Source organism: Dendrobates tinctorius, unplaced genomic scaffold (genome assembly GCF_039654945.1).
Source record: "Dendrobates tinctorius isolate UK_male_01 unplaced genomic scaffold, ASM3965494v1 ptg000188l, whole genome shotgun sequence".
Classification (NCBI taxonomy): Eukaryota; Metazoa; Chordata; class Amphibia; order Anura; family Dendrobatidae; genus Dendrobates; species Dendrobates tinctorius.
This window is the reverse complement of record NW_027361855.1, coordinates 2703187-2723810: the sequence shown is the minus strand read 5'-3', so window position 1 is coordinate 2723810 and position 20624 is coordinate 2703187.

Here is a 20624-nt window from a genome sequence, read left to right as displayed (position 1 = left end):
GTGTCCACAAGTGTGTTCAGAAATTCTACATCTCCCCTCTCCTATAGTGACATTTTTCACACCTGCGACATTGAGCCTGTGACATAGCGGTGTGATATTCACTGGGCCTCACCAATCCAACAGTGTCCACAAGTGTGTTCAGAAATTCTACATCTCCCCTCTCCTATAGTGAAATTTTTCACACCTGCGACATTGAGCCTGTGACATAGCGGTGTGATATTCACTGGGCCTCACACAATCCAACAGTGTCCACAAGTGTGCTCAGAAATTCTACATCTCCCCTGTCCTATAGTGACATTTTTCACACCTGCGACATTGAGCCTGTGTCATAGCGATGTGATATTCACTGGGCCTCACACAATCCAACAGTGTCCACAAGTGTGTTCAGAAATTCTACATCTCCCCTGTCCTATAGTGACATTTTTCACACCTGTGACATTGAGACTGTGACATAGCGGTGTGATATTCACTGGGCCTCACACAATCCAACAGTGTCCACAAGTGTGTTCAGAAATTCTACATCTCCCCTGTCCTATAGTAACATTTTTCACACCTGCAACATTGAGACTGTGACATAGCGGTGTGATATTCACTGGGCCTCACACAATCCAACAGTGTCCACAAGTGTGTTCAGAAATTCTACATCTCCCCTGTCCTACAGTGACATTTTTCACACCAGCGACATTGAGCCTGTGGCATAGCGGTGTGATATTCACTAGGCCTCACACAATCCAACAGTGTCCACAAGTGTGTTCAGAAATTCTACATCTCCCCTGTCCTATAGTGACATTTTTCACACCTTTGACATTGAGTCTGTGACATAGCGGTGTGATATTCACTGGGCCTCACACAATCCAACAGTGTCCACAAGTGTGTTCAGAAATTCTACATTTCCCCTGTCCTATAGTGACATATTTCACACCTGCGACATTGAGCCTGTGACATAGCGGTGTGATATTCACTGGGCCTCACACAATCCAACAGTGTCCACAAGTGTGTTCTGAAATTTTACATCTCCCCTGTCCTATAGTGACATTTTTCACACCTGCGACATTGAGCCTGTGACATAGTGGTGTGATATTCACTGGGCCTCACCAATCCAACAGTGTCCACAAGTGTGTTCAGAAATTCTACATCTCCCCTGTCCTATAGTGACATTTTTCACACCTGCGACATTGAGCCTGTGACATAGCGGTGTGATATTCACTGGGCCTCACACAATCCAACAGTGTCCACAAATGTGTTCAGAAATTCTACATCTCCCCTGTCCTATAGTGACATTTTTCACTTCTGTGACATAGCGGTGTGATATTCACTGGGCCTCACACAATCCAACAGTGTCCACAAGTGTGTTCAGAAATTCTACATCTCCCCTGTCCTATAGTGACTTTTTTCTCACCTGCGACATTGAGCCTGTGACACAGCGGTGTGATATTCACTGGTCCTCACACAATCCAACAGTGTCCACAAGTGTGTTCAGAAATTCTACATCTCCCCTGTTCTATAGTGACATTTTTCACACCTGCGACATTGAGCCTGTGACAAAGCGGTGTGATATTCACTGGGCCTCACACAATCCAACAGTGTCCACAAGTGTGTTCAGAAATTCTACATCTCTCCTGTCCTATAGTGACATTTTTGACACGTACGACATTGAGCCTGTGACAAAGCGGTGTGATATTCACTGGGCCTCACACAATCCAACAGTGTCCACAAGTGTGTTCAGAAATTCTATATCTCCCCTGTCCTATAGTGACATTTTTCACACCTGCGACATTGAGTCTGTGACATAGCGGTGTGATATTCACTGGGCCTCACCAATCCAACAGTGTCCACAAGTGTGTTCAGAAATTCTACATCTCCCCTGTCCAATAGTGACATTTTTCACACCTGTGACATTGAGACTGTGACATAGCGGTGTGATGTTCACTGGGCCTCACACAATCCAACAGTGTCCACAAGTGTGTTCAGAAATTCTATATCTCCCCTGTCCTATAGTGACATTTTTCACACCTGCGACATTGAGCCTGTGACATAGCTGTGTGATATTCACTGGGCCTCACAAATCCAACAGTGTCCACATGTGTGTTCAGAAATTCTACATCTCCCCAGTCCTATAGTGAGATTTTTCACACCTGCGACATTGAGCCTGTGACATAGCTGTGTGATATTCACTGGGCCTCACAAATCCAACAGTGTCCACATGTGTGTTCAGAAATTCTACATCTCCCCAGTCCTATAGTGAGATTTTTCACACCTGCGACATTGAGCCTGTGACATAGCGGTGTGATATTCACTGGGCCTCACACAATCCAACAGTGTCAACAAGTGTGTTCAGAAATTCTACATCTCCCCTGTCCTATAGTGACATTTTTCACACCTGTGACATTGAGACTGTGACATAGCGGTGTGATATTCACTGGGCCTCATACAATCCAACAGTGTCCAGAAGTGTGTTCAGAAATTCTACATCTCCCCTGTCCTATAGTGACATTTTTCACACCTGTGACATTGAGCCTGTGACATAGCGGTGTGATATTCACTGGGAATCACACAATCCAACAGTGTCCACAAGTGTGCTCAGAAATTCTACATCTCCCCTGTCCTATAGTGACATTTTTCACACCTGCGACATTGAGCCTGTGTCATAGCGATGTGATATTCACTGGGCCTCACACAATCCAACAGTGTCCACAAGTGTGTTCAGAAATTCTACATCTCCCCTGTCCTATAGTGACATTTTTCACACCAGCGACATTGAGCCTGTGGCATAGCGGTGTGATATTCACTGGGCCTCACACAATCCAACAGTGTCCACAAGTGTGCTCAGAAATTCTACATCTCCCCTGTCCTATAGTGACATTTTTCACACCTGCGACATTGAGCCTGTGTCATAGCGATGTGATATTCACTGGGCCTCACACAATCCAACAGTGTCCACAAGTGTGTTCAGAAATTCTACATCTCCCCTGTCCTATAGTGACATTTTTCACACCTGCGACATTGAGCCTGTGACATAGCGGTGTGATATTCACTGGGCCTCACACAATCCAACAGTGTCAACAAGTGTGTTCAGAAATTCTACATCTCCCCTGTCCTATAGTGACATTTTTCACACCTGTGACATTGAGACTGTGACATAGCGGTGTGATATTCACTGGGCCTCATACAATCCAACAGTGTCCAGAAGTGTGTTCAGAAATTCTACATCTCCCCTGTCCTATATTGACATTTTTCACACCTGCGACATTGAGCCTGTGACATAGCGGTGTGATATTCACTGGGCCTCACACAATCCAACAGTGTCCACAAGTGTGCTCAGAAATTCTCCATCTCCCCTGTCCTATAGTGACATTTTTCACACCTGCGACATTGAGCCTGTGTCATAGCGATGTGATATTCACTGGGCCTCACACAATCCAACAGTGTCCACAAGTGTGTTCAGAAATTCTACATCTCCCCTGTCCTATAGTGACATTTTTCACACCAGCGACATTGAGCCTGTGGCATAGCGGTGTGATATTTACTGGGCCTCACACAATCCAACAGTGTCCACAAGTGTTTTCAGAAATTCTACATCTCCCCTGTCCTATAGTGATATTTTTCACACCAGTGACATTGAGCCTGTGGCATAGCGGTGTGATATTCACTGGGCCTCACACAATCCAACAGTGTCCACAAGTGTGTTCAGAAATTCTACATCTCCCCTGTCCTATAGTGACATTTTTCTCATCTGCGACATTGAGACTGTGACATAGCGGTGTGATATTCACTGGGCCTCACCAATCCAACAGTGTGCACAAGTGTGTTCAGAAATTCTACATCCCCCCTGTCCTATAGTGACATTTTTCTCACCTGCGACATTGAGACTGTGACATAGCGGTGTGATATTCACTGGGCCTCACACAATCCAACAGTGTCCACAAGTGTGTTCAGAAATTCTACATCTCCCCTGTCCTATAGTGACATTTTTCACACCTGTGACATTGAGACTGTGACATAGCGGTGTGATGTTCACTGAGCCTCACACAATCCAACAGTGTCCACAAGTGTGTTCAGAAATTCTATATCTCCCCTGTCCTATAGTGACATTTTTCACACCTGCGACATTGAGCCTGTGACATAGCGGTGTGATATTCACTGGGTCTCACACAATCCAACAGTGTCCACAAGTGTGTTCAGAAATTCTACATCTCCCCTGTCCTATAGTGACATTTTTCACACCTGCGACATTGAGTCTGTTACATAGCGGTGTGATATTCACTGGGCCTCACACAATCCAACAGTGTCCACAAGTGTGTTCAGAAATTCTACATCTCCCCTGTCCTATAGTGACATTTTTCACACCTGCGACATTCAGCCTGTGACATAGCGGAGTGATATTCACTGGGCCCCACACAATCCAACAGTGTCAACAAGTGTGTTCAGAAATTGTACATCTCCCCTGTCCTATAGTGACATTTTTCACACCTGTGACATTGAGACTGTGACATAGCGGTGTGATATTCACTGGGCCTCATACAATCCAACAGTGTCCAGAAGTGTGTTCAGAAATTCTACATCTCCCCTGTCCTATAGTGACATTTTTCACACCTGCGACATTGAGCCTGTGACATAGCGGTGTGATATTCACTGGGCCTCACACAATCCAACAGTGTCCACAAGTGTGTTCAGAAATTCTACATCTCCCCTGTCCTATAGTGACATTTTTCACACCTGCGACATTGAGCCTGTGTCATAGCGATGTGATATTCATTAGGCCTCACACAATCCAACAGTGTCCACAAGTGTGTTCAGAAATTCTACATCTCCCCTGTTCTATAGTTACATTTTTCACACCAGCGACATTGAGCCTGTGGCATAGCGGTGTGATATTCACTGGGCCTCACACAATCCAACAGTGTCCACAAGTGTGTTCAGAAATTCTACATCTCCCCTGTCCTATAGTGACATTTTTCACACCAGTGACATTTAGCCTGTGGCATAGCGGTGTGATATTCACTGGGCCTCACACAATCCAACAGTGTCCACAAGTGTGTTCAGAAATTCTACATCTCCCCTGTCCTATAGTGACATTTTTCTCATCTGCGACATTGAGACTGTGACATAGCGGTGTGATATTCACTGGGCCTCACCAATCCAACAGTGTCCACAAGTGTGTTCAGAAATTCTACATCCCCCCCTGTCCTATAGTGACATTTTTCTCACCTGCGACATTGAGACTGTGACATAGCGGTGTGATATTCACTGGGCCTCACACAATCCAACAGTGTCCACAAGTGTGTTCAGAAATTCTACATCTCCCCTGTCCTATAGTGACATTTTTCACACCTGTGACATTGAGACTGTGACATAGCGGTGTGATGTTCACTTGGCCTCACACAATCCAACAGTGTCCACAAGTGTGTTCAGAAATTCTATATCTCCCCTGTCCTATAGTGACATTTTTCACACCTGCGACATTGAGCCTGTGACATAGCGGTGTGATATTCACTGGGTCTCACACAATCCAACAGCGTCCACAAGTGTGTTCAGAAATTCTACATCTCCCCTGTCCTATAGTGACATTTTTCACACCTGCGACATTGAGTCTGTTACATAGCGGTGTGATATTCACTGGGCCTCACACAATCCAACAGTGTCCACAAGTGTGTTCAGAAATTTTACATCTCCCCTGTCCTATAGTGACATTTTTCACACCTGTGACATTGAGACTGTGAAATATCGGTGTGATATTCACTGGGCCTCACACAATCCAACAGTGTCCACAAGTGTGTTCAGAAATTCTACATCTCCCCTGTCCTATAGTGACATTTTTCACACCTGCGACATTGAGACTGTGACATAGCGGTGTGATATTCACTGGGCTTCACACAATTCAACAGTGTCCAAATGTGTGTTCAGAAATTCTACATCTCCCCTGTCCTACAGTGACATTTTTCACACCAGCGACATTGAGCCTGTGGCATAGCGGTGTGATATTCACTAGGCCTCACACAATCCAACAGTGTCCACAAGTGTGTTCAGAAATTCTACATCTCCCCTGTCCTATAGTGACATTTTTCACACCTTTGACATTGATTCTGTGACATAGCGGTGTGATATTCACTGGGCCTCACACAATCCAACAGTGTCCACAAGTGTGTTCAGAAATTCTACATTTCCCCTGTCCTATAGTGACATTTTTCACACCTGCGACATTGAGCCTGTGACATAGCGGTGTGATATTCACTGGGCCTCACACAATCCAACAGTGTCCACAAGTGTGTTCAGAAATTCTACATCTCCCCTGTCCTATAGTGACATTTTTCACACCTGCGACATTGAGACTGTGACATAGCGGTGTGATATTCACTGGGCCTCACACAATCCAACAGTGTGCACAAGTGTGTTCAGAAATTCTATATCTCCCCTGTCCTATAGTGACATTTTTCACACCTGCGACATTGAGCCTGTGACATAGCGGTGTGATATTCACTGGGTCTCACACAATCCAACAGTGTCCACAAGTGTGTTCAGAAATTCTACATCTCCCCTGTCCTATAGTGACATTTTTCACACTTGCGACATTGAGTCTGTTACATAGCGGTGTGATATTCACTGGGCCTCACACAATCCAACAGTGTCCACAAGTGTGTTCAGAAATTCTACATCTCCCCTGTCCTATAGTGACATTTTTCACACCTGTGACATTGAGACTGTGACATAGCGGTGTGATATTCACTGGGCCTCACACAATCCAACAGTGTCCACAAGTGTGTTCAGAAATTCTACATCTCCCCTGTCCTATAGTGACATTTTTCACACCTGCGACATTGAGACTGTGACATAGCGGTGTGATATTCACTGGGCCTCACACAATCCAATAGTGTCCACAAGTGTGTTCAGAAATTCTACATTTCCCCTGTCCTATAGTGACATTTTTCACACCTGCGACATTGAGCCTGTGACATAGCGGTGTGATATTCACTGGGCCTCACACAATCCAACAGTGTCCACAAGTGTGTTCTGAAATTTTACATCTCCCCTGTCCTATAGTGACATTTTTCACACCTGCGACATTGAGCCTGTGACATAGTGGTGTGATATTCACTGGGCCTCACCAATCCAACAGTGTCCACAAGTGTGTTCAGAAATTCTACATCTCCCCTGTCCTATAGTGACATTTTTCACACCTGCGACATTGAGCCTGTGACATAGCGGTGTGATATTCACTGGGCCTCACACAATCCAACAGTGTCCACAAATGAGTTCAGAAATTCTACATCTCCCCTGTCCTATAGTGACATTTTTCACTTCTGTGATATAGCGGTGTGATATTCACTGGGACTCACACAATCCAACAGTGTCCACAAGTGTGTTCAGAAATTCTACATCTCCCCTGTCCTATAGCGACATTTTTCTCACCTGCGACATTGAGCCTGTGACACAGCGGTGTGATATTCACTGGTCCTCACACAATCCAACAGTGTCCACAAGTGTTTTCTGAAATTTTACATCTCCCCTGACCTATAGTGACATTTTTCACACCTGCGACATTGAGCCTGTGACATAGTGGTGTGATATTCACTGGGCCTCACCAATCCAACAGTGTCCACAAGTGTGTTCAGAAATTCTTCATCTCCCCTGTCCTATAGTGACATTTTTCACACCTGCGACATTGAGCCTGTGACATAGCGGAGTGATATTCACTGGGCCTCACAAAATACAACAGTGTCCACAAGTGTGTTCTGAAATTTTACATCTCCCCTGTCCTATAGTGACATTTTTCACACCTGCGACATTGAGCCTGTGACATAGTGGTGTGATATTCACTGGGCCTCACCAATCCAACAGTGTCCACAAGTGTGTTCAGAAATTCTACATCTCCCCTGTCCTATAGTGACATTTTTCACACCTTTGACATTGAGACTGTGACATAGCGGTGTGATATTCACTGGGCCTCACACAATCCAACAGTGTCCACAAGTGTGTTCAGAAATTCTACATCTCCCCTCTCCTATAGTGACATTTTTCACACCTGCGACATTGAGCCTGTGACATAGCGGTGTGATATTCACTGGGCCTCACCAATCCAACAGTGTCCACAAGTGTGTTCAGAAATTCTACATCTCCCCTCTCCTATAGTGAAATTTTTCACACCTGCGACATTGAGCCTGTGACATAGCGGTGTGATATTCACTGGGCCTCACACAATCCAACAGTGTCCACAAGTGTGCTCAGAAATTCTACATCTCCCCTGTCCTATAGTGACATTTTTCACACCTGCGACATTGAGCCTGTGTCATAGCGATGTGATATTCACTGGGCCTCACACAATCCAACAGTGTCCACAAGTGTGTTCAGAAATTCTACATCTCCCCTGTCCTATAGTGACATTTTTCACACCTGTGACATTGAGACTGTGACATAGCGGTGTGATATTCACTGGGCCTCACACAATCCAACAGTGTCCACAAGTGTGTTCAGAAATTCTACATCTCCCCTGTCCTATAGTAACATTTTTCACACCTGCAACATTGAGACTGTGACATAGCGGTGTGATATTCACTGGGCCTCACACAATCCAACAGTGTCCACAAGTGTGTTCAGAAATTCTACATCTCCCCTGTCCTACAGTGACATTTTTCACACCAGCGACATTGAGCCTGTGGCATAGCGGTGTGATATTCACTAGGCCTCACACAATCCAACAGTGTCCACAAGTGTGTTCAGAAATTCTACATCTCCCCTGTCCTATAGTGACATTTTTCACACCTTTGACATTGAGTCTGTGACATAGCGGTGTGATATTCACTGGGCCTCACACAATCCAACAGTGTCCACAAGTGTGTTCAGAAATTCTACATTTCCCCTGTCCTATAGTGACATATTTCACACCTGCGACATTGAGCCTGTGACATAGCGGTGTGATATTCACTGGGCCTCACACAATCCAACAGTGTCCACAAGTGTGTTCTGAAATTTTACATCTCCCCTGTCCTATAGTGACATTTTTCACACCTGCGACATTGAGCCTGTGACATAGTGGTGTGATATTCACTGGGCCTCACCAATCCAACAGTGTCCACAAGTGTGTTCAGAAATTCTACATCTCCCCTGTCCTATAGTGACATTTTTCACACCTGCGACATTGAGCCTGTGACATAGCGGTGTGATATTCACTGGGCCTCACACAATCCAACAGTGTCCACAAATGTGTTCAGAAATTCTACATCTCCCCTGTCCTATAGTGACATTTTTCACTTCTGTGACATAGCGGTGTGATATTCACTGGGCCTCACACAATCCAACAGTGTCCACAAGTGTGTTCAGAAATTCTACATCTCCCCTGTCCTATAGTGACTTTTTTCTCACCTGCGACATTGAGCCTGTGACACAGCGGTGTGATATTCACTGGTCCTCACACAATCCAACAGTGTCCACAAGTGTGTTCAGAAATTCTACATCTCCCCTGTTCTATAGTGACATTTTTCACACCTGCGACATTGAGCCTGTGACAAAGCGGTGTGATATTCACTGGGCCTCACACAATCCAACAGTGTCCACAAGTGTGTTCAGAAATTCTACATCTCTCCTGTCCTATAGTGACATTTTTGACACGTACGACATTGAGCCTGTGACAAAGCGGTGTGATATTCACTGGGCCTCACACAATCCAACAGTGTCCACAAGTGTGTTCAGAAATTCTATATCTCCCCTGTCCTATAGTGACATTTTTCACACCTGCGACATTGAGTCTGTGACATAGCGGTGTGATATTCACTGGGCCTCACCAATCCAACAGTGTCCACAAGTGTGTTCAGAAATTCTACATCTCCCCTGTCCAATAGTGACATTTTTCACACCTGTGACATTGAGACTGTGACATAGCGGTGTGATGTTCACTGGGCCTCACACAATCCAACAGTGTCCACAAGTGTGTTCAGAAATTCTATATCTCCCCTGTCCTATAGTGACATTTTTCACACCTGCGACATTGAGCCTGTGACATAGCTGTGTGATATTCACTGGGCCTCACAAATCCAACAGTGTCCACATGTGTGTTCAGAAATTCTACATCTCCCCAGTCCTATAGTGAGATTTTTCACACCTGCGACATTGAGCCTGTGACATAGCTGTGTGATATTCACTGGGCCTCACAAATCCAACAGTGTCCACATGTGTGTTCAGAAATTCTACATCTCCCCAGTCCTATAGTGAGATTTTTCACACCTGCGACATTGAGCCTGTGACATAGCGGTGTGATATTCACTGGGCCTCACACAATCCAACAGTGTCAACAAGTGTGTTCAGAAATTCTACATCTCCCCTGTCCTATAGTAACATTTTTCACACCTGTGACATTGAGACTGTGACATAGCGGTGTGATATTCACTGGGCCTCATACAATCCAACAGTGTCCAGAAGTGTGTTCAGAAATTCTACATCTCCCCTGTCCTATAGTGACATTTTTCACACCTGTGACATTGAGCCTGTGACATAGCGGTGTGATATTCACTGGGAATCACACAATCCAACAGTGTCCACAAGTGTGCTCAGAAATTCTACATCTCCCCTGTCCTATAGTGACATTTTTCACACCTGCGACATTGAGCCTGTGTCATAGCGATGTGATATTCACTGGGCCTCACACAATCCAACAGTGTCCACAAGTGTGTTCAGAAATTCTACATCTCCCCTGTCCTATAGTGACATTTTTCACACCAGCGACATTGAGCCTGTGGCATAGCGGTGTGATATTCACTGGGCCTCACACAATCCAACAGTGTCCACAAGTGTGCTCAGAAATTCTACATCTCCCCTGTCCTATAGTGACATTTTTCACACCTGCGACATTGAGCCTGTGTCATAGCGATGTGATATTCACTGGGCCTCACACAATCCAACAGTGTCCACAAGTGTGTTCAGAAATTCTACATCTCCCCTGTCCTATAGTGACATTTTTCACACCTGCGACATTGAGCCTGTGACATAGCGGTGTGATATTCACTGGGCCTCACACAATCCAACAGTGTCAACAAGTGTGTTCAGAAATTCTACATCTCCCCTGTCCTATAGTGACATTTTTCACACCTGTGACATTGAGACTGTGACATAGCGGTGTGATATTCACTGGGCCTCATACAATCCAACAGTGTCCAGAAGTGTGTTCAGAAATTCTACATCTCCCCTGTCCTATATTGACATTTTTCACACCTGCGACATTGAGCCTGTGACATAGCGGTGTGATATTCACTGGGCCTCACACAATCCAACAGTGTCCACAAGTGTGCTCAGAAATTCTCCATCTCCCCTGTCCTATAGTGACATTTTTCACACCTGCGACATTGAGCCTGTGTCATAGCGATGTGATATTCACTGGGCCTCACACAATCCAACAGTGTCCACAAGTGTGTTCAGAAATTCTACATCTCCCCTGTCCTATAGTGACATTTTTCACACCAGCGACATTGAGCCTGTGGCATAGCGGTGTGATATTTACTGGGCCTCACACAATCCAACAGTGTCCACAAGTGTTTTCAGAAATTCTACATCTCCCCTGTCCTATAGTGATATTTTTCACACCAGTGACATTGAGCCTGTGGCATAGCGGTGTGATATTCACTGGGCCTCACACAATCCAACAGTGTCCACAAGTGTGTTCAGAAATTCTACATCTCCCCTGTCCTATAGTGACATTTTTCTCATCTGCGACATTGAGACTGTGACATAGCGGTGTGATATTCACTGGGCCTCACCAATCCAACAGTGTGCACAAGTGTGTTCAGAAATTCTACATCCCCCCTGTCCTATAGTGACATTTTTCTCACCTGCGACATTGAGACTGTGACATAGCGGTGTGATATTCACTGGGCCTCACACAATCCAACAGTGTCCACAAGTGTGTTCAGAAATTCTACATCTCCCCTGTCCTATAGTGACATTTTTCACACCTGTGACATTGAGACTGTGACATAGCGGTGTGATGTTCACTGAGCCTCACACAATCCAACAGTGTCCACAAGTGTGTTCAGAAATTCTATATCTCCCCTGTCCTATAGTGACATTTTTCACACCTGCGACATTGAGCCTGTGACATAGCGGTGTGATATTCACTGGGTCTCACACAATCCAACAGTGTCCACAAGTGTGTTCAGAAATTCTACATCTCCCCTGTCCTATAGTGACATTTTTCACACCTGCGACATTGAGTCTGTTACATAGCGGTGTGATATTCACTGGGCCTCACACAATCCAACAGTGTCCACAAGTGTGTTCAGAAATTCTACATCTCCCCTGTCCTATAGTGACATTTTTCACACCTGCGACATTCAGCCTGTGACATAGCGGAGTGATATTCACTGGGCCCCACACAATCCAACAGTGTCAACAAGTGTGTTCAGAAATTGTACATCTCCCCTGTCCTATAGTGACATTTTTCACACCTGTGACATTGAGACTGTGACATAGCGGTGTGATATTCACTGGGCCTCATACAATCCAACAGTGTCCAGAAGTGTGTTCAGAAATTCTACATCTCCCCTGTCCTATAGTGACATTTTTCACACCTGCGACATTGAGCCTGTGACATAGCGGTGTGATATTCACTGGGCCTCACACAATCCAACAGTGTCCACAAGTGTGTTCAGAAATTCTACATCTCCCCTGTCCTTTAGTGACATTTTTCACACCAGGGACATTGAGCCTGTGGCATAGCGGTGTGATATTCACTGGGCCTCACACAATCCAACAGTGTCCACAAGTGTGTTCAGAAATTCTATATCTCCCCTGTCCTATAGTGACATTTTTCACACCTGCGACATTGAGACTGTGACATAGCGGTGTGATATTCACTGGGCCTTACATAATCCAACAGTGTCCACAAGTGTGTTCAGAAATTCTACATTTCCCCTGTCCTATAGTGACATTTTTCACACCTGCGACATTGAGCCTGTGACATAGCGGTGTGATATTCACTGGGCCTCACACAATCCAACAGTGTCCACAAGTGTGTTCTGAAATTTTACATCTCCCCTGTCCTATAGTGACATTTTTCACACCTGCGACATTGAGACTGTGACATAGCGGTGTGATATTCACTGGGCCTCACCAATCCAACAGTGTCCACAAGTGTGTTCAGAAATTCTACATCTCCCCTGTCCTATAGTGACATTTTTCACACCTGCGACATTGAGCCTGTGACATAGCGGTGTGATATTCACTGGGCCTCACACAATCCAACAGTGTCCACAAATGTGTTCAGAAATTCTACATCTCCCCTGTCCTATAGTGACATTTTTCACTTCTGTGACATAGCGGTGTGATATTCACTGGGCCTCACACAATCCAACATTGTCCACAAGTGTGTTCAGAAATTCTACATCTCCCCTGTCCTATAGTGACATTTTTCTCACCTGCGACATTGAGCCTGTGACACAGCGGTGTGATATTCACTGGTCCTCACACAATCCAACAGTGTCCACAAGTGTGTTCAGAAATTCTAAATCTCCCCTGTCCTATAGTGACATTTTTCACACCTGCGACATTGAGCCTGTGACAAAGCGGTGTGATATTCACTGGGCCTCACACAATCCAACAGTGTCCACAAGTGTGTTCAGAAATTCTACATCTCCCCTGTCCTATAGTGACATTTTTCACACCTGTGACATTGAGACTGTGACTTAGCGGTGTGATGTTCACTGGGCCTCACACAATCCAACAGTGTCCACAAGTGTGTTCAGAAATTCTATATCTCCCCTGTCCTATAGTGACATTTTTCACACCTGAGACATTGAGCCTGTGACATAGCGGTGTGATCTTCACTGGGTCTCACACAATCCAACAGTGTCCACAAGTGTGTTCAGAAATTCTACATCTCCCCTGTCCTATAGTGACATTTTTCACACCTGCGACATTGAGTCTGTTACATAGCGGTGTGATATTCACTGGGCCTCACACAATCCAACAGTGTCCACAAGTGTGTTCAGAAATTCTACATCTCCCCTGTCCTATAGTGACATTTTTCACACCTGCGACATTGAGACTGTGACATAGCGGTGTGATATTCACTGGGCCTCACACAATCCAACAGTGTCCACAAGTGTGTTCAGAAATTCTACATTTCCCCTGTCCTATAGTGACATTTTTCACACCTGCGACATTGAGCCTGTGACATAGCGGTGTGATATTCACTGGGCCTCACACAATCCAACAGTGTCCACAAGTGTGTTCTGAAATGTTACATCTCCCCTGTCCTATAGTGACATTTTTCACACCTGCGACATTGAGCCTGTGACATAGTGGTGTGATATTCACTGGGCCTCACCAATCCAACAGTGTCCACAAGTCTGTTCAGAAATTCTACATCTCCCCTGTCCTATAGTGACATTTTTCACACCTGCGACATTGAGCCTGTGACATAGCGGTGTGATATTCACTGGGCCTCACACAATCCAACAGTGTCCACAAATGTGTTCAGAAATTCTACATCTCCCCTGTCCTATAGTGACATTTTTCACTTCTGTGACATAGCGGTGTGATATTCACTGGGCCTCACACAATCCAACAGTGTCCACAAGTGTGTTCAGAAATTCTACATCTCCCCTGTCCTATAGTGACATTTTTCTCACCTGCGACATTGAGCCTGTGACACAGCGGTGTGATATTCACTGGTCCTCACACAATCCAACAGTGTCCACAAGTGTGTTCAGAAATTCTACATCTCCCCTGTCCTATAGTGACATTTTTCACACCTGCGACATTGAGCCTGTGACAAAGCGGTGTGATATTCACTGGGCCTCACACAATCCAACAGTGTCCACAAGTGTGTTCAGAAATTCTACATCTCCCCTGTCCTATAGTGACATTTTTGACACGTACGACATTGAGCCTGTGACATAGCGGTGTGATATTCACTGGGCCTCACACAATCCAACAGTGTCCACAAGTGTGTTCAGAAATTCTACATCTCCCCTGTCCTATAGTGACATTTTTGACACGTACGACATTGAGCCTGTGACATAGCGGTGTGATATTCACTGGGCCTCACACAATCCAACAGTGTCCACAAGTGTGTTCAGAAATTCTACATCTCCCCTGTCCTATAGTGACATTTTTCACACCTGCGACATTGAGACTGTGACATAGCGGTGTGATATTCACTGGGCCTCACACAATCCAACAGTGTGCACAAGTGTGTTCAGAAATTCTACATCTCCCCTGTCCTATAGTGACATTTTTCACACCTGCGACATTCAGCCTGTGACATAGCGGTGTGTTATTCACTGGGCCTCACACAATCCAACAGTGTCAACAAGTGTGTTCAGAAATTCTACATCTCCCCTGTCCTATAGTGACATTTTTCACACCTGCGACATTGAGCCTGTGTCATAGCGATGTGATATTCATTAGGCCTCACACAATCCAACAGTGTCCACAAGTGTGTTCAGAAATTCTACATCTCCCCTGTTCTATAGTTACATTTTTCACACCAGCGACATTGAGCCTGTGGCATAGCGGTGTGATATTCACTGGGCCTCACACAATCCAACAGTGTCCACAAGTGTGTTCAGAAATTCTACATCTCCCCTGTCCTATAGTGACATTTTTCACACCAGTGACATTTAGCCTGTGGCATAGCGGTGTGATATTCACTGGGCCTCACACAATCCAACAGTGTCCACAAGTGTGTTCAGAAATTCTACATCTCCCCTGTCCTATAGTGACATTTTTCTCATCTGCGACATTGAGACTGTGACATAGCGGTGTGATATTCACTGGGCCTCACCAATCCAACAGTGTCCACAAGTGTGTTCAGAAATTCTACATCCCCCCCTGTCCTATAGTGACATTTTTCTCACCTGCGACATTGAGACTGTGACATAGCGGTGTGATATTCACTGGGCCTCACACAATCCAACAGTGTCCACAAGTGTGTTCAGAAATTCTACATCTCCCCTGTCCTATAGTGACATTTTTCACACCTGTGACATTGAGACTGTGACATAGCGGTGTGATGTTCACTTGGCCTCACACAATCCAACAGTGTCCACAAGTGTGTTCAGAAATTCTAAATCTCCCCTGTCCTATAGTGACATTTTTCACACCTGCGACATTGAGCCTGTGACATAGCGGTGTGATATTCACTGGGTCTCACACAATCCAACAGCGTCCACAAGTGTGTTCAGAAATTCTACATCTCCCCTGTCCTATAGTGACATTTTTCACACCTGTGACATTGAGTCTGTTACATAGCGGTGTGATATTCACTGGGCCTCACACAATCCAACAGTGTCCACAAGTGTGTTCAGAAATTTTACATCTCCCCTGTCCTATAGTGACATTTTTCACACCTGTGACATTGAGACTGTGAAATATCGGTGTGATATTCACTGGGCCTCACACAATCCAACAGTGTCCACAAGTGTGTTCAGAAATTCTACATCTCCCCTGTCCTATAGTGACATTTTTCACACCTGCGACATTGAGACTGTGACATAGCGGTGTGATATTCACTGGGCTTCACACAATTCAACAGTGTCCAAATGTGTGTTCAGAAATTCTACATCTCCCCTGTCCTACAGTGACATTTTTCACACCAGCGACATTGAGCCTGTGGCATAGCGGTGTGATATTCACTAGGCCTCACACAATCCAACAGTGTCCACAAGTGTGTTCAGAAATTCTACATCTCCCCTGTCCTATAGTGACTTTTTTCTCACCTGCGACATTGAGCCTGTGACACAGCGGTGTGATATTCACTGGTCCTCACACAATCCAACAGTGTCCACAAGTGTGTTCAGAAATTCTACATCTCCCCTGTCCTATAGTGACATTTTTCACACCTGCGACATTGAGCCTGTGACAAAGCGGTGTGATATTCACTGGGCCTCACACAATCCAACAGTGTCCACAAGTGTGTTCAGAAATTCTACATCTCTCCTGTCCTATAGTGACATTTTTGACACGTACGACATTGAGCCTGTGACAAAGCGGTGTGATATTCACTGGGCCTCACACAATCCAACAGTGTCCACAAGTGTGTTCAGAAATTCTATATCTCCCCTGTCCTATAGTGACATTTTTCACACCTGCGACATTGAGTCTGTGACATAGCGGTGTGATATTCACTGGGCCTCACCAATCCAACAGTGTCCACAAGTGTGTTCAGAAATTCTACATCTCCCCTGTCCAATAGTGACATTTTTCACACCTGTGACATTGAGACTGTGACATAGCGGTGTGATGTTCACTGGGCCTCACACAATCCAACAGTGTCCACAAGTGTGTTCAGAAATTCTATATCTCCCCTGTCCTATAGTGACATTTTTCACACCTGCGACATTGAGCCTGTGACATAGCTGTGTGATATTCACTGGGCCTCACAAATCCAACAGTGTCCACATGTGTGTTCAGAAATTCTACATCTCCCCAGTCCTATAGTGAGATTTTTCACACCTGCGACATTGAGCCTGTGACATAGCGGTGTGATATTCACTGGGCCTCACACAATCCAACAGTGTCAACAAGTGTGTTCAGAAATTCTACATCTCCCCTGTCCTATAGTGACATTTTTCACACCTGTGACATTGAGACTGTGACATAGCGGTGTGATATTCACTGGGCCTCATACAATCCAACAGTGTCCAGAAGTGTGTTCAGAAATTCTACATCTCCCCTGTCCTATAGTGACATTTTTCACACCTGTGACATTGAGCCTGTGACATAGCGGTGTGATATTCACTGGGCCTCACACAATCCAACAGTGTCCACAAGTGTGCTCAGAAATTCTACATCTCCCCTGTCCTATAGTGACATTTTTCACACCTGCGACATTGAGCCTGTGTCATAGCGATGTGATATTCACTGGGCCTCACACAATCCAACAGTGTCCACAAGTGTGTTCAGAAATTCTACATCTCCCCTGTCCTATAGTGACATTTTTCACACCAGCGACATTGAGCCTGTGGCATAGCGGTGTGATATTCACTGGGCCTCACACAATCCAACAGTGTCCACAAGTGTGCTCAGAAATTCTACATCTCCCCTGTCCTATAGTGACATTTTTCACACCTGCGACATTGAGCCTGTGTCATAGCGATGTGATATTCACTGGGCCTCACACAATCCAACAGTGTCCACAAGTGTGTTCAGAAATTCTACATCTCCCCTGTCCTATAGTGACATTTTTCACACCTGCGACATTGAGCCTGTGACATAGCGGTGTGATATTCACTGGGCCTCACACAATCCAACAGTGTCAACAAGTGTGTTCAGAAATTCTACATCTCCCCTGTCCTATAGTGACATTTTTCACACCTGTGACATTGAGACTGTGACATAGCGGTGTGATATTCACTGGGCCTCATACAATCCAACAGTGTCCAGAAGTGTGTTCAGAAATTCTACATCTCCCCTGTCCTATATTGACATTTTTCACACCTGCGACATTGAGCCTGTGACATAGCGGTGTGATATTCACTGGGCCTCACACAATCCAACAGTGTCCACAAGTGTGCTCAGAAATTCTCCATCTCCCCTGTCCTATAGTGACATTTTTCACACCTGCGACATTGAGCCTGTGTCATAGCGATGTGATATTCACTGGGCCTCACACAATCCAACAGTGTCCACAAGTGTGTTCAGAAATTCTACATCTCCCCTGTCCTATAGTGACATTTTTCACACCAGCGACATTGAGCCTGTGGCATAGCGGTGTGATATTTACTGGGCCTCACACAATCCAACAGTGTCCACAAGTGTTTTCAGAAATTCTACATCTCCCCTGTCCTATAGTGATATTTTTCACACCAGTGACATTGAGCCTGTGGCATAGCGGTGTGATATTCACTGGGCCTCACACAATCCAACAGTGTCCACAAGTGTGTTCAGAAATTCTACATCTCCCCTGTCCTATAGTGACATTTTTCTCATCTGCGACATTGAGACTGTGACATAGCGGTGTGATATTCACTGGGCCTCACCAATCCAACAGTGTGCACAAGTGTGTTCAGAAATTCTACATCCCCCCTGTCCTATAGTGACATTTTTCTCACCTGCGACATTGAGACTGTGACATAGCGGTGTGATATTCACTGGGCCTCACACAATCCAACAGTGTCCACAAGTGTGTTCAGAAATTCTACATCTCCCCTGTCCTATAGTGACATTTTTCACACCTGTGACATTGAGACTGTGACATAGCGGTGTGATGTTCACTGGGCCTCACACAATCCAACAGTGTCCACAAGTGTGTTCAGAAATTCTATATCTCCCCTGTCCTATAGTGACATTTTTCACACCTGCGACATTGAGCCTGTGACATAGCGGTGTGATATTCACTGGGTCTCACACAATCCAACAGTGTCCACAAGTGTGTTCAGAAATTCTACATCTCCCCTGTCCTATAGTGACATTTTTCACACCTGCGACATTGAGTCTGTTACATAGCGGTGTGATATTCACTGGGCCTCACACAATCCAACAGTGTCCACAAGTGTGTTCAGAAATTCTACATCTCCCCTGTCCTATAGTGACATTTTTCACACCTGCGACATTGAGCCTGTGACATAGCGGAGTGATATTCACTGGGCCCCACACAATCCAACAGTGTCAACAAGTGTGTTCAGAAATTGTACATCTCCCCTGTCCTATAGTGACATTTTTCACACCTGTGACATTGAGACTGTGACATAGCGGTGTGATATTCACTGGGCCTCATACAATCCAACAGTGTCCAGAAGTGTGTTCAGAAATTCTACATCTCCCCTGTCCTATAGTGACATTTTTCACACCTGCGACATTGAGCCTGTGACATAGCGGTGTGATATTCACTGGGCCTCACACAATCCAACAGTGTCCACAAGTGTGTTCAGAAATTCTACATCTCCCCTGTCCTTTAGTGACATTTTTCACACCAGTGACATTGAGCCTGTGGCATAGCGGTGTGATATTCACTGGGCCTCACACAATCCAACAGTGTCCACAAGTGTGTTCAGAAATTCTATATCTCCCCTGTCCTATAGTGACATTTTTCACACCTGCGACATTGAGACTGTGACATAGCGGTGTGATATTCACTGGGCCTTACATAATCCAACAGTGTCCACAAGTGTGTTCAGAAATTCTACATTTCCCCTGTCCTATAGTGACATTTTTCACACCTGCGACATTGAGCCTGTGACATAGCGGTGTGATATTCACTGGGCCTCACACAATCCAACAGTGTCCACAAGTGTGTTCTGAAATTTTACATCTCCCCTGTCCTATAGTGACATTTTTCACACCTGCGACATTGAGACTGTGACATAGCGGTGTGATATTCACTGGGCCTCACCAATCCAACAGTGTCCACAAGTGTGTTCAGAAATTCTACATCTCCCCTGTCCTATAGTGACATTTTTCACACCTGCGACATTGAGCCTGTGACATAGCGGTGTGATATTCACTGGGCCTCACACAATCCAACAGTGTCCACAAATGTGTTCAGAAATTCTACATCTCCCCTGTCCTATAGTGACATTTTTCACTTCTGTGACATAGCGGTGTGATATTCACTGGGCCTCACACAATCCAACATTGTCCACAAGTGTGTTCAGAAATTCTACATCTCCCCTGTCCTATAGTGACATTTTTCTCACCTG